Below are 13,499 nucleotides of genomic sequence, written 5' to 3' on the forward strand. Positions count from 1 at the left end.
GATACTCATATACAAAGTTAAGAATATAAGACAAGAAGAGAGAAAAAAGACTGCTGTCCCATGACAAAAGGCTTGATACCTTAATAACACATATAGAGCTCATGCTAATATGTCACTGAAGCTTAAACCTTATCAAAGTACTCAGATAACAGAAGCGTGAGCATGGTATTGGAGACATGATCAAAATCCTCAGACAGGTAAGAAAGTGGTGATGAATTTGTTATGTCAGATCAAAAGACTCTGATGAGTTCAGCGGCACTCTTTACTCCATCGTGAAGGATGCATGGAGAGAGAAGCAGGAGGATTGTGGAGAAGTTAGGTATTGCACTCAGTGCTGGGAGGTGCTCCAACAATATCAGAATTTAGAGAATTCAAGAGTAGGGGAGACTAATTTGTCTTCATAGAAAAAGGATATCATATCTGTTGAAACACACATAAAGGCTAGAGTCCACCCATAAGAATCTGTAGCAAATGTGACTAAATTATGGGCATAAGATGAGGGGCAGCCATCTAGGATCTTGCTTAAGTGTATAACTAGAAGTTGTGATTTGGTTATCAAAGGTCTGGAATTAACTCCCACAATGGAAAAGCATTATCACTCAGCTAGCTCTGTAACAGTAATCTGTTGCTCACTGACAAATCAAGAGAGCAGATTTGTCTGAGGCAATGTCCTGCAAGATCACTACACATGTGCATAATAAATATCCCTATAACTGGACCTTTCTATGCCTACTTTTGCTCCTAAATAATGATATGGAAAATATTTATTTACAGTGCTCTTGGCCTTAGCTTAGATTTGCTCCCCATCTAGTTCTTAACTCATATTATACCATTTATACTAATTTAAGTACTGCCATATGGCTGGTTAGTTATCTCTTCTTCCTTCCCAGTTTGCTTCTTTCTCCATGTGTGGCTGGCTGAATCTCCCACCTGTCTTCTCTTTCCCAGAGTTCCTCTTTCTATGTCCGGAAGTCCCGCTTTACTATTCTGCCTTTTGCTACAGGTCATAGTATTTTTATTTTCGCCAATCAGAAGGTGCCTTATGCAAGCAAGGAAGGACAGAGACACATCTTCACATGGTGTACAAAAGCATCGCTCCAATATGTCCCCCAGACTTTCTGCCAAGGATCTAAAGCTGCTTATCAGAATAGCAGGCTCACACTGTGGGAAAGAATTCCTAGCCCATTCCTAGCTCTGCATCTATTAGGTAGAGTCAGAGCTTACTCTAACAGTATGGAACCCAAGACACAATAGTAACCTTTTCTTACAGAGAAGCTTACAGAAGCCTGCAGTGAAAGGAATACCATTCCATTTGGAGAAGACAAACATGTAGTCAGTAGTAGCTCATAACTGTTTCATACTAGTCCATTGGATCTACATGTTACCAGGTGTGATGAAGACTCAGTCCCCAGTGAAATCAAGATTCATTGTTTTCGTGGTGGAAAAGAGCCACCAAGTGTTTGTAAAGGACAAAGGGACATCTTTGAAACCACAATGCCTCATTTTGAGAGGGAGTGCAGAAACTAGCTTCTTCATTAAAAACTCAAGGGTGAAAGGATACCCCCATTCAATTCTCCCTATTTACCCCTTGAAAAAAAACTAGAAAGATCTTTATTGATCACAGTGGCCAAAGTTAACAATAACTGACAACCACAAATAGAACTGATATACCAAATACAGTACTGTGCTAAGATAAATTTATTTCAAGATTTTATTTGTAGCTTTTGCTCAGACGAACACATTGTTCTCAGTCTTTATAAGTAATAAGGATTGTTTGCTACCATGTAAAAAAGATAGAACTTTATATTTACTGTTATTCCTAGGACCAGGACAGCATCTCTTCTTATTGTAGCATTATAGGCCCAAGAGACCTCCTTTCCTTGATATTCCACAGATCTATCAATTGACACTAATGACATCACTGTAACTGGACCTGGTGAAGAAAAGAGAGAGTACTCAGGGCATCCTAGAGAAGATGAAATACTTCAGCATTTCAAAGCCCTATCCGCGCATTTGTTTCTAAAATATCTGAAGAGCAGAAATGCATGGAAAAGTCATGTTTAACATAAGTGACAGACTTCTGCATCCATGCCTCCAACTACTAAGAAAGGGGCACTATACTTGGCCATCTTAGTTGGCTACAACTGTGAGTATACAATGTGCTGTAAGACACTCATTGACTAACTTGGAAGATTATACTGTTTGGGTACAATATGTGTTGTCTTCAACAAGAAAGAATCCTACAACAGGTCCAGACTACAATACAAGCTGACCTGATACTAAAGTACTGTGACTTACAAGACCCAAAGACTAGAAAGATTCTTAATGAGTTGAGATTCTATGTGGTAACTCTGTTACATTGCAACATCAGAGTTGCAGCACAGTTGCTTGTATTCTGAAGCAAGAACAAACCTTCCAGGGTCCTTGTAAAAGTAGCTCCTAAGATTTCTTTTATACTCTAGCATAATCTAGGACATCAAGGATGACTATGCTGAAGCTACCTGTGGAGGTTGGGATTATGAGACAAATAAAGACATGCGATCCTTTAGGCATAACAGCAATCCATTGGGTGATGCTACTACTGACTAAATGTTTCTGTCTTCTAATTTCACAATCACATTTCCCCCCAGGGTAACACTATTGGGAAGCATTGTGTTGGAATGTGGCTCCCTCTACATAAATAGGATTAGGTACCTGGTAGGATTGGAACTTGATGGGGAATTCTGATCTTTAATCACCCTCCTATCCCTTTCACTACAAGGTAACATAGCTTGCCTCCCTTCTGGTGGAAGAAGCAGTAAGGTGCCATCTTGTAAACAGAGAACAGCCCTTACCGCAGCTGAGCCTGACACTGCCTTGTCCTTGGGCTTTCCAGCTCCTGGAACTGGGATAAATAAAAGCCTGTTTCATAACTTACTTTGCTTTTCCAACACAAAGAAATTAAGACAGATGTAAATCCTACAGTTAGAACTTGGCTGAGCAGGTCCAAAACGTACAATAATTGCACACATAGATGGGCCTGAGTCCTGAGTAACTTGTGCACTGATTGCTTACTTTAGGAGCATGCCTATGATCTCATGGACGTTTTACCATAACAAGCCCACGTGTGGGAACTCCTTGAGCCAGGCTTCCCGATAGATTAGTTCAACACAGTTAGAGTGACCTGAAACAGACTATCACTGCGGTACAGGCTCACTCAACGGTGGCTCTTAGAAGTGATGAAAGGGGAATTTTCCCAGTAGACAAAACTCTGAACAATACTTGGCTATACTCCAGGGAGAGATTGCATAAAGCAGAGACGTGCAGTAACTCTGGAGCTGAGAAGAAGCTTTCCTGGTTACCTGGGATCCTGAGAGGAGCTTGAAGGTAAGTTTGAGATGTGAGTTTATGAATGAGCCTTTGAGCAAAGTCCTACGGCATGTATGAATGTTTATGTCTTCTCTAAAACCCAGCGCCCCCTCCAAAAAAAAAGAATTCTAGAACATTCAGAAAGGCACTGATAACCAGGTAGCTTGAATGACTTGTCCAGTGGATGTCAGCCTTTAATCTCAGCCACCCCAGGATTCACTGGAAAGTTTTAGGAAGTATACCTGGTAACAGGTCTAGGAGCTGTGCAGAGACACCAAAGCCAAGGCTCTCTCCCATTACTGCTCATCTATCCAGCACTGGTAAATTGCTGAGCTGGCAACAGAGACCTATCTAGTGATATCAACAGGGAATCACTCTTTGACTACACAGGTTACTTTCTTTCGAAGAAAGAGAACAATATATTCTCAACAAGAATTCACACAGACTTTGTGCATTTTTCCTTTCCTAAGCACAGTACCTTTGTTATCATCCTCTGAGCTTGTATCTAAATTACAAACCCAGAATCACAATAAAATTTCCCGAGGCCAAGGAATACATTTTATAGAGAAGATAACACGGGAAGTGCATGATTGGAGAATCCAAGCTCCTATCTTGGAACATGTTATTCTGCAGGAAGCAAATAGCAGCAACTTTGACAGCCCAGAAGCTGGTGTCTATCTCTGCTTTACAGTTTCTCCCTGCGGTATGATCAAGCATATTTCTCAAACTTTTATCCACTGCGAAAGCTTTCTTTATTCTTCTGCTCTTTGAGTGGGGCTGTTCTGTGTCTTGTGTCAAAGAATCAAATGTTAGGGCCTAGCTAAGGCACCAGCTTGAGGGCCATATCCAATCATGTATGTGCAGCCCGCCTGAGTCTTGCACACAATCTATGAGGAAGCATAATGAGAATATGTGGGCCTGGCAACCATGGGAGAAGGTTGACCTTCCCATAACAGCTCAGCCAAGGACAAGAAAACCGGGAATGCTACACTTGAGGTTTCTCATACTGGTGGATGAAATGGGCTCTCATTAATGATGCTTGACGTTAACTCTTAAAATGGTTAAGAAGAGTCAAAATACAAGCCACCTAATACTAAAAACATGAGATTGCATATTTAATGCAGCCACCACAGTGCCAGGGATATAACCAATTTGTTGCTTTCCCTAACCGTTATCTCTTGCTGTGGTCATGAAATGCACCACATATACAAAAATTATGAGTACTATATGGTGTATAGATATAGGTTAGAAACAAAATGCCAGAAAAAAAGAATCTAGGTATCTTCCACCTAGTTTGAGGTTAATGGATCTATCTTTTAATATTTAATTTTCATGCAGAAAATCAGGCCTCTTTACAGTGTAAAACTAAGTATACCTCCTTACATTTTAATTTACTTTTAAGGAAATGTAGCAAGGGAACAAACACAAGTCATCACTGCTTGCTAGATGACCTTGGCAACCCAGAGCCAAATCTCATTGGTCCTCAGTTTCCTCTACTGTCAGATAATCACAAAAACTCCTCATCTTCCCCACAGGAGCCCCTGTGAAAAGAATAGGAAGATAATAACCCGGGGAAGGCATGGTAAACAGAACACCTTGTTTAGACAAAAAGACTGTACGATGGTTAGTAAGCTTTCTTCTACTGATGCAAAGGTTTGAGTTTCAGTTTGTTCTGGTGCTCAGCACAATGAGCAAGTCATCACACATCATGACCATGTTACTAAAGTATATAAAATATGGTCTCTGCTTTTGTGTTTGGGGGGGAATCTTGTACATGTGTCTACATTCATATGTGTTTCTTGTACTTTCTCTTTGGCTCTTTTTCTTCTGTTTGTTTGTTTTGACTTATTCTAGTTTGTTTGTTCTTTATTTTAAAAATAATTGTTTATATTCAGAGAGAGGGAGAGAGAGAGAGAGAGATTTGGGTGAGAGAGGAAGTGAGAAGGATCTGAGAGGAAGAAAATCTACTTTCAATTAAATAGACAGACAGACAGACAGACAGACAAGTAGATAGATATATGGGTAGATAGATAGATAGATAGATAGATAGATAGATAGATAGATAGATAGATAGATAGATAGATAGATAGATTTTTAAATCCAAAAAACAAACAGAAAACAAGCAGGGGAGAGAAGGGACAAGGGACTCAACAACTCTCTCAAGGCCATAACCTGTCAGTCAGATTTCCATCTAGGCTTCTACTACTTCCCCATTAGACCCTGGGCACAGATTGACTCTTTAACACGTGGGGTTGAAGGTACCTTTATCTGAGCCGTAGCACGCACACAGGGGAAGCAGCTGCTACCTTGCTGAGGCTAACTCGCTGCTAATGCTACGAACTCTGTGCTGAAAAGTTCAGGCAGGCCAGGCTTTCTGTACATAAATTTTTATCAGTCTCTCTGTTCTACCACAATCCCATTTCACTCTCTATACAATTAAAAAACTATTCATATTAATACACTTGTATGGCTTTCTTCCTGCCTTCTTAAAAATCCATCTATGAATGAATCACCAAGGAGTTAGAAACACTGCTCGAAAAAAGAGCTAAAACATACCAGTGTATCCCTTGCAAGAGCCTGGAAGTAAATTTACAAAATAGCTCAGTGCAATGGACAAAGTTAACTTCATTTTACTCTTCTGGCATTGTGTCTCTATAAAGTCTAGTACTTAACAGTATGGAGCAAAGCTGTATTTTCTCCTTGAGCTAGTCTGAGGCTGCCATCACCTTCTGGAATGCCCCCTTGTGCACGCCAGTGGGCTCAGGGACAATAACTGCAGCCTGGATTCCCACCAGCCCTGCTGGGAAGGAAGCCTGTGTGTTTATCAAGCAAGACAGCGAGACCGCAGTGGAGCAGCTGAGGCCTCCTTTGCCAAGGACAAGCCTAATGCAAAGAAATACGTCACTGCTGCTGGTGAATGAATATATTTCTGGTCCAATTGTTGGATCATGTCACCAGTCAGCGAAAACAATGGACAGTGAAGAATGACCCAAGTTACATGCTCCAAATAAGGTTGGAATGGGTTTATCTTTAAAGTGAGTTATTGAGTTAGAGGCAGACTTGCTAGCCTCATAAAAGGAATAAACATGTGTATCTTATGTCTATCCTAGAATCTGAGAAAAGCTTTGTCCTAAGAACCCCCAATGTACTATGGCCTCTTCCAGACCTTGAGTCAAATTTGTCCAGGTTCAGAATAGAATACCGGTTGCTTTGTACAGTCCCCGTGATACCAATAAGAGGCAGTTGCTCCTTAGCCAGATTCTGATGGAACCCATCCTTCAGGGCATCTCTAGATCTATAGGCATGGATGCTCCAAAGAGCAGCTTGCAGTGTGTTTCAGAAAACATGGGGCACATTTGCAGTGTTCCCAGCTCCTATTTCACCTCAAGACACACAGCCATTTTGCTTGGGAAAGTCAATATTAGTACTGAAATGTTAAAGAGAGATTGATATTTTTTTCCATACGCTCCTTTAAAATTATGTTCTTCCTTACTATCAAGCACTTCTCACTGTGGTGCTCTGCAGTTTTAAATCCATCAGGGTGATTATTGGATCAATGTCGTCTGTGCCCCAGCCTATAAACCCCATGAAGCCAGGCATCTCCTTTGATCACTAGCACCATCCCCTGTGCATAGAATATGCCATCAAGCCTGTTATCAATGATTTTGTATTAGTGACTCCTAATGCGCTGAGAACTGAATAATATAATCAGGAACAAAGAGTTCTGCACCCTAAGATTGTTCTAGGTAATGATATACTATTAAGCAATTACCTCCTGCAATCTGTATCCATCTCTTTTCCATTGCTTGAATCACTTCCAGCATATTAGAGAGTTTATGTTTTTATTAGCATTAGTTTATTATTCTCTCAGCTCTCGCTGGGACATCAACTCCAGGAGGCGGGTTATTTTTTTCTTCTTTTCTTTCTTCCTTTCTTTCTATCTTTCTGTCTCTCTTTCTTCCTTCTTTTCTTTTCTTTTTTTTTCAAAGATTCATTCATTTATTATTATAAGTACACTGTAGCTTCTTCAGACACCCCAGAAGAGGGTGTCAGATCTCATTACAGATGGTTGTGAGCCACCATGTGATTGCTGGAACCTGAACTCAGGACCTTCAGAAGAGCAGTCAGTGCTCTTAATTGCTGAGCCATCTCTCCAGCCCGCCTTTCTTTCCTTCTTTCTTTCTTTCTTTCTTTCTTTCTTTCTTTCTTTCTTTCTTTCTTTCTTTCTTTCTTTCTTTCCTTCCTTCCTTCCTTCCTTCTTTCTTTCTTTCTTCCTTCCTCCCTCCCTCCCCCCCCCTCTCTCCCTCTCCTTTTCTTTTTTCTGGGTTTTTAAATTTAATTTCTGACAACTTCATACATATGTGTAATGTAGTGTGAATATCTTCACCTCATTGCCCTCTGTTATCCCCTCCCCCTTCCACTACTTCCTTTCCTGACTTCATGTCTTACTTTTTATTCAGATAGCCATAACTACTGTGTGCTTGTGATTACAATGGCCATGTCTTATCTGAAAGACAGAGCTTCAAGGGACTACTCCCTACCCTCCAGCTCGTACAGTCTTCCCAGGCCATTTCATGCCATGCTCCCTGTCTCTGGAAGGGGATGACATAGATGTCTTGTTAAAATCTGAGTACCTGTCATTTTACCCCCACAGCATTTTGACTAGTTGTGAGTCTCTGTACTAACTGTCACTCCAAAAAGAAGCTTTCTCTGCCTAATGTGTATAGTGGCACTAGTCAAAGATTCCAAATGTAAATGTTAATTAATATATATTACTATACAGAAGGCAGTTTGGCTACAGAACCATTTAGCTTAATATCAGTAGTAAGCTCAGCCTTACAGCTGATGGTCTGTCACTATCAGGAAATGAGGGTTTCCTGTTTTGTCCCTTGATGTCCCCATTTATAGTTGGACTCATTGCTCAATTCTTACTCTTTGAACCACTCTGCATTTGGTGGTCCTACAATCTTTCATTTCTACCTGATCTCATGTTACAGTGTCCCTCTCTCCCTGCATTCCAGCCTAGCATTGTTTCCAGACATCTCAGGCAGCTCTGGTCTCAGGACATTCCTTATTGGTAGGAAGGTTGTCCACAGGTCACTTTCATAGCCAACCCTCTCATGTGCTCCAGATCTGTGCTAAAATCCACCCTATCAATGGAATCTTTCATGATACCCCTATTCAAATTTGAAGCCCACTTCTTCCCATAGAACATGTACACACTTGGAACCTGGCATGCCTGTACCCTGCTATTTCTCTGTAGCATTTGCTGCATCTAACATACAGCAATTGTATATTATAATATACAATTATGATATATATATATAATATTAATAAAATATTGCCTGGTTTCTCCCTCATTGTCCCCAGGCATTGCTCCCAGAATTCTAAGATCCATGAAAGCAGACATCCTCTCTTGTGCTTTCTGACCTATCCCTAATGTTGAAAGACCTGGATTACATCTGGCATTCCATATTTGTTGAATAAATGAATTATCCTAAAAGCAATTTTTATACGGGGAACATCAGATTTTAGAGTGTTCTACTTAAGCTCAAAAGGCATACACATGATTATAATAAGATGTTTTAATTTCAAATAGGGAGTTGAGTATGAAATTAAAAAATATAATAAGAAGCAGGTGTCTGGAAAGGTTAAGTAATACAAGGTATACATCTTTGCTTTTTGATGAGCAGGGTGCTAGAATTTAGGTTATTGATAAATTTCAGCTTGAAAATCTCTGAGTACTATTTGCTATCATATGCTGTGTTTGAAGATAGAAAACACACACACACACACACACACACTCACATCTTCATGTATAAGATTGCCTCTGGTGCCTGGGGAAATGAGAGGAAATGACTATTAAATGGCCAAGGAAAATATTCATGATTTATCAGTCCAGTGAAACGGAAGAGCAGGCACCCAATTGGCAGAGCAGGCAGAACCAGCCTTAACCAGATTGAGACCAGACTGGAAGCTAGTCACCAACCAAATGCTTGCAGCGTCGGCTGTATGGCTATAAATGACCCTAAAAACTGGGAACTTCAGAGGAATGCTGCCACCCTTTCCATCAACTTGGAGACAGAAAATTCTCAGGGAATCATTTTCCCCATGTTAAAACCAAATTACACATTCTTTCTTGAACAAGGTCTGGGGAGGAAGTATGGAAGTATATATCTGCCCTCTGTGGTTACCCTAGACTCACAGTAATTTAGAGCACAAAAAAGATATTCATAATTATGTCCAGTGGCTATAGCCCATAGGAAGGAGCAAAGGGACTAACTTGAAAGTTTCCCAAATAAATCTCTGAAGCCCCTGATAAGAATCTTGATCCAGGCTAGAGTGTCATTGTTGGGGTCCTACTTAGGTCTTGAGAATCAATACCATAAGCTTCATTGATCTTATATGTAATTCAGGGAATGAGAAACATATACAATGGTCCCATACTCTCATAGTCCCAAAAGGTCTTGTTGATATTTTCATCTTCACACTTTTAATCCCTAACTTTATCTCTTCCAACTGTAATAATACAAATGTGAACACCATTTCTCAACCAGTTATTGTGTACTTGCCCTGTCCAAGGTGATGCATTTAGTCAAAATTTACCCTACAACATAGGACTAGTTCTATGTTTCAAAGGAAGAGATGGAATTTCCAGAAGTCTAGCCAGAATGTAACTTGTAAGCTAAGTAGAAATGTGGATGTAGTCAGCTCAGGCCTCACACCCAGAATAGTCAGTCTCCAAGGCTGGAACTGCTTGCCTTGTTGTCTTCTTATCTTCACTCTCAGAAATGAAACCTGTTCCTTTCCTCACTATAGATACACACCTCAGACCTCAAATTAGGAGGAGTAATAATTTGCCAGTTTCAATTGCTAGGTTTTGATGTAGGTGAGGTAACATTGTTAATACTTGCATAACCAACATGGCTGAATCCCAGGTGATTTAATTTTCAACAAGGGGTTTGATGAGGAAGGGCTGTTGAGAGCATCTCTGTTGCTATTTGGAAGGCCTGGGCTGGGTCAAGAAGTAGTACCACACTTGTTTCTCTTGGACTTCTCCCTTCCTTGAACACCATTTCCAAAGCAGACCAGATCTGTAGATAATAGCAGTTTGTGTTACTTTTTTGTTGCTGTAATGAAGTCCCATGGCCAAAGGCAACTTAAGGAAGAGTTTATTTTCACTTAGGGTTCCAGAGCTAGATGTTCGAAATGGCAAGGAAGGCACAGCAGCAGGGAGCAGAAAGCTTCAAGATCATAATTCAACCTCACAAAGGAAAGCAGAGAGTGTGATTGGAAATGGGCAAGGTTATCAATTTGCAAATCTCAACTCAGTGATATGCTTCCTCTAGCAAGGCTGAACCATTAAAAAACATTTCCTTAACCTCCCTAAACAGTGCCACTGGCAGGGGACCAAGTGTTCAAACACATTAGGGATGGGAAATATTTATCACTCAAACCACAATAGGGCACGGTACAGTACAGTGCCTCCTTTAAGAGTGAACAGGCAGGTCTTTAAGGAGACTTCATGGCCCATGATGGTAACCAGGACTATGGCCTTTCTCAGGAAGCTATAGGGACAGGCAGATACACCAGGCTCCTTCAGACAGTTCATCTCTGGTATCCATTCTTACCTGAGGCTAAGGTGGAATTTCTTGTCAGGATTTTTGCCAGTGAAATTTCTTGGTTTAGAAAGAGATTTGCTGGTCATGGCAGTTTCTGGATAACTCCCAGAATCATAGCTATCAGGCCATAGTGAGGCTGCCCAGCATCCTCCTGGGATTCAGCTCTGGGAGCTGGAACATAGCTTTCAAAAACTCCATCTTCCAGCTCTGTTTCACATCTGCTCTCTTCCCTCTTGGGAATCTTAAAGGTGGAAGTCTAGGAAGGGGAGAAAATCTTGGTTCAGTTCTTTGGCCATTGCCCCATCATCTACTGCCAGTCTTTAGTTTTTTAGATATTAAACATGCACATACCGTTACTTCATGGGCTTATTTTTTTCCAATAGATAATACTCCACCATAAAGGAGAAAAAAACTCAGAGTGGGGAAATTGAGATGGTGTTTCTTATTTATTTCACTCTATTCACTTTTCCTATTTTCCTGCTGGCAAATGCCATTTCCTGCTGTCTTTTTTTTGACTGATGTGGTGGTTTAAATAGGTATGGTCCCCACACACTCATGTGTTTGAATTCTTGACCCATGAGGAGTGGCATTATGGAAGATATGACCTTGTTGGAGAAAGTGTGTCATTGTGGGGGGTGGGCTTTTAAGGTCTCCTGTGTTCAAGTTAGGCCCAGTGTGGTACAGTCTCCTGCTGTCTGTGAATCAAGATGTAGAACACAATCGACTCCTTTCCTAACACCAAGTCTGCCTGCAATTAGCCATGCTTCCTGCCATGATGATAATGGACTAAACTTCTGAAAATATAAGCTAGCCCCAGTTAAATGTTTTCTTTTATAAGAGTTGCCATGGTTATGGTATCTCTTTGCAGAAATAAAAAAAAAATCTAAGACAACTAGCTAGCCGATTCTTCCAAAAATATGAATTATGACTTGAAGAGGCAACTGTATGGAAAGTACTTGCAGTGCTCACTACTAGAATGTTTCTAGTAGGACTTTCCCATTTAATGATTTCTACTGCATGAATTTAAATACATTTAGAGATTAAAAGAAAGGTAAGACATATTACCTTCCTAAAACTCTACAAGAATGACTTTATCGTCACATAGTGCTTAGAGTTATGTGAAGCAGAAGGCACCTTCTTGACCATAGAGAAAATGAGTGAAAAATCTCAAGATGTTGTTCCAGAATCATTGAAATGATAGCAGAGGAACTCAAAATCCTGTACAGAGATTTCATTTGTTTCCCATATACAGACTGCATGAACTTGAGTGACAAGTCCAAGCTCTAGGAGAGCAACCTTTTAACTACAAAACTGCATTTAGTCGTCTCCTTAAATTTGCCACTGTGCTTAGTGATTAAAAGTGAAATGTTTCTCCATGGGCATCTATCTACTTTGTTCTAAATATACATCTCTTTTTTAATTTTTTAAACTTTTAAATTAAATATATTTGTTTGTATGCATGTGTGTATGCTCTTGTACATGCACATGCCATGGGATGCATGCGGAGGTCAGAGACCAACTTGTGGAAGTCAACTCTCTCCTTTCATTGTGTAAGTCCCAGGGGTCAAACTTAGGCCATCAAGCTTGGAAGCAAGAACCTTGACCTGGTGAGCCATCTTGCCTGATCTCATACTTTTTAAGATACATATGGATCAAAATCTACCTTTCATCATGAAATGTATAGTGGTCCCAAAGTAAGTTCTTTGGCTTATTGAAGCTGTGAAATCTTGGAGACAAAGGATTTGTGACATCTACATACTATACTTAGTAGAAAGACAGTGTGCTGTTGCCAGGGAGGACTTTTAAGAAAGTAATCACTCGTCAGCCTTCCCAAGCTCTGGTTTTCACGTCTGATGAAACAGAAGAGTGGAGAGCATAAATAATTCCAACATTCTGAGGGAGGCAGACATCATAGAATCTGTAGGTTTGGGGACATGTAATATTTTATTGAGTCCCTCCACATTGAAGTAACCTGTAAGCATCCCTGAGAAGTATGTTCCAGTGAGAGTTATCACAAACTCAGACAGCCTGATGGCCACTACAACAACCATGGCAACCATAGATAAAATATTTTATGTATTGAAATTTAGGAAAGACATGTCAAAAAGCTATTGTTACTTTTAGAAATCTGAATGGTAACAATCCCTATAGGGCTTTTTAGTCGTCCTGTAGTTCACAAACAAATGTCAAAGTTTTGTTTCTTTCTCACTTTTTTTTTTAACAATATCTTTTCCATGCCTACCATGGAAAAAATACTCTCTCAGACATGATTGACACATATACATACAATAGATAACATTACAAAAAAATGTTATATATTTCTATAAGAATCTCTATTCAGTTGTGTGTTGTGTGTATGTGTGTGTGTGTCCATGAGCATTTGTAGGGGCTTGTTGTTGTTGTTGTTGTTTTTGTTCTTGTTTTAACTTCCATGAGTAACCACAGATATAAATTTTTACTTTTAAATGGGGGGAAATGTTAGGATAATTTAAAATACCAAAGAAGAAGCTCATGAAAATGAGGATAGAA

Source organism: Mus musculus, chromosome 2, assembly GCF_000001635.26.
Source record: "Mus musculus strain C57BL/6J chromosome 2, GRCm38.p6 C57BL/6J".
NCBI lineage: Eukaryota > Metazoa > Chordata > Mammalia > Rodentia > Muridae > Mus > Mus musculus.